A 3,423-nucleotide genomic window follows, 5' to 3' on the forward strand; every position below is an offset into this window, starting at 1 on the left:
TTCAGAAATATTATCTGCAATCTCAGGGGATTGAGGTACATTTTAAAAAATAAGCTGTAATTAGCAGAACCATATGCACGCGCACCAATGGCGGTGGGCAACTCTGTATACGATTCTGATGATTACGGTTCATTACAAATCAGGCTGATGATGAATAGACAAATGGTAAGAATTTGTTAAATCCGAAACTAGTTCCTGTTATAAATGCTTTTTTAGGTGATTTTAAATGTCTTGCCAGCTCACGTTTTTGGTATGCTGCTATATTTCATGTTGAGAACAATTTAGGTCTTAATAGACACAAGATGTGATCTATTTCTAGCGCATTAATTGTCCACGTTAGTGGTCGACGTTATTTTTTAAAATGTACATTAATCGATATTAATTATATATATATATATATATATAGACACATATATGCTTTCTTTACTTGTATCATTCACAGGACTGCAGTCATGCTGGGGCACCCCCTTGATTTAATTTAAATCTGGTACTTATTCCATCGTTCTGTTTTAAACAAATTAACAGCGATTGTGAAATGACAGCAGGTTGGGTAGGAAAACAAGCACAAACCTGTTATGTCTCAAGCTACTGCTATCTAGCACCTTCGGATGATCTCTACTCAACCGCTACACGGCAGCTACTCAACAGTGAGTCCAATGGCAGTCCACCCCTTACCACGGTCAGACTACCTCTATTTACATATCTTGGTCGAGCCTACTTCTTCGCTTGGGTGCATCGATACAACGAAACCCAAACACGCATATACACACACATTCACACATATACACACATTCATACATACATGCACACAAACACATGCATGCACAGGTTTATGTACGACAGCCTTCCATACAGTTTCCGACTTAGAAATTTATTCATAAGGAATTGATCGGCCCTGGACCACACACACGCACACATACACACACACACACACACACACACACACACACACACACACACATTTCAACTGAAATGGATAATTATCAGCACAAGTACTCGATTCGTAGAATGTCGAGCAGCAGTTATATTTTTTTAAATACAACACAAGTAACAAAACAACAGCTGCACAATTTTGTAGTAGAAGGGAGTTGATTGTATAATGCATTTGCTGCATCAACCAACATGGGTAGGGGAATATGCAATCATAAAAAAAAGCAATCAGATTATATAAATTAGTATGACAGAGAGTGTAGATTTATGGTAGGCGATAACTCATGAACACAAAAATTATAATAAATCAATTTAAATATAGATGTTTTCGATCTAGTTTGGATTCTTCGCCATCAAATTTGAATACTTTGCCATCAAATTCGATGGCAAAGAATTCAAATATGATGGCAAAGAATTCGAATTTGATGGCAAAGAATCCGAACTAGATTGAAAACATCTATATTTCGTGTGCAAAAATAGGGTATTAAGTATTGTACAATATTCTAATAATCCCTTTCGTTATGCGCTCATTTGTCTATGGCAATTTGGAGCCTTGAAAGCTATATCATATTGAAGTCACACTATTTGTAAGATCCGGCCATATTAGTCACCCGAAAACAATGGTATATATTTTAATCCTAAGCATCTGACACACCACAATATTTATTTGTGTACTCCAAATGCAATAGTACGTATCTAATTCATCGGATTTTACTCTATAAATAAAGTCTTTGCTGGACATGTTTCTGTAGGTGATACTTTATAGTTCGTTGCCGCTCTTTGTTCTGAATTACCGTGCCAGATCGCGAGAAGAACATTTCTGCACAACGCCTGCTGTAAGTTTAAGCGTTAATCATAGTGACAAAACGCTACAAGAATGTAAGAAACAGACCTCAGTGGAGAGTAACAGTTGTTCGCAAAGGAGTTAACTTCTAGAGTTTTTCTGATATTATTTCCATTGTTAGTCGTTTAAAAATAATGCAAAAGTTACACCCGTCTCTTGACGCCGATTAGAATTATACTTGCATTTAGGGATATGCTGATCTATTTCAGGATATGAAGTTTTCCGGAGAGGTCTATAACTTATATCTGCTGAAGCGTAGAGATTTCTTAAATGTTCGAAATTATAGTAGGTTAGTCATCATATCAAAATATATCGCATGGAAATTATAAAAATAATCATCACGTGAAAGAAATTCAGAACTTCATCTCTGGAACCTCATTTATGACATCGTACCAACCAGTTCTGAAAAATGTTGAGTAATTACGCAGCATACATTCGGAAATAATCTAAAGTGCACAGTTTTCAGAAAAAGAAGAGCCAGCAAGAAAGCATAAAAGAATGAAATACAAGCAGCAGTTCTTTCTATCCAACCACAAATGCTGTCTAATAAACCGCTCTAAAAGTGAGCTGAATATAATAACTGTATTCCTGTCGCGATTAATCATGAAATTTGTAAGGTTTCGAGATGATTGGCATTGCTGTGTCGCTGAGTACTAGTGACACAAAAGCTTTGAATGCAGAACCACAAAGACGACAGTATGTCACTTTTATACTGTTATATTTTTCTACAGTTTCAATAAACGAAGACGTTCAGCACGTGACGTCTTCATACACACATACATTCGTACATTCATACACCTTAAAAAAATATGAACTTCTGACGTGATTTGTTTGGGGAAATAGTGGATCTCGAGCAGCCGAATCTATTAAAAAATAAAGTGCAAAAGTGGGGGTCAAAATCCCTTGGAGAGAAAAAGTTCAAGTCTACATCGGCACTTTATGCTCCAAACCGAAAATCGAATAGAGTTAAAGTGCTGAAAAAAAAAAAGAAAAAAAAACGAGTGAGAAGATTTGGTGGAAGGAGATGATGTTATTAAAAAGACAAAAAAAAAAAAAGGCAAGGAAAGATCTTGCTTCCGTTAGATACAAACGTTGAGCTGAAACAATCTATGATAAAATGAATCCGTTTATATCCAATAAGATGGCGAACCGACAAATGAAGAAAAACAATGTAATTGCAGTCCTTTGTTATCTATGTTTTTCCAGTGATAAAAAATTGAAAGCAATTCAAAAAACGTGTATTCAAAAAGGATACAATTTTATGGCGTTGTTTCATTGATCGGAGGATGCGGAGTTATATTATAAATCACGTTTATGTACGTACATATATGCGTACAAAATGCATACATGCATAACATACACACATATACAAAATCATAAACATCCACATATACTTACACACATAAATACATGCATATAGTAAATAGGAGCACCTGCGAGTAGGTAGTTTAAAGCTAGTTCATCTAAACAAGGTATGATATTTTATCACTGGACGTGAAAAGAGACTAAGCAGATAGTCCTTAGTATTAATGTATATCTCTGGATCATGAAACATATGGGAAGAACGCCTCTTAAGTATATCACATAAAACTGTGGAATATTACGCAGCAGGATGTCTTATATATATATATATATATATATATATATAT

The sequence above is a fragment of the Octopus bimaculoides genome, chromosome 3, assembly GCF_001194135.2.
Source record: "Octopus bimaculoides isolate UCB-OBI-ISO-001 chromosome 3, ASM119413v2, whole genome shotgun sequence".
In the NCBI taxonomy this organism is placed as follows: Eukaryota; Metazoa; Mollusca; class Cephalopoda; order Octopoda; family Octopodidae; genus Octopus; species Octopus bimaculoides.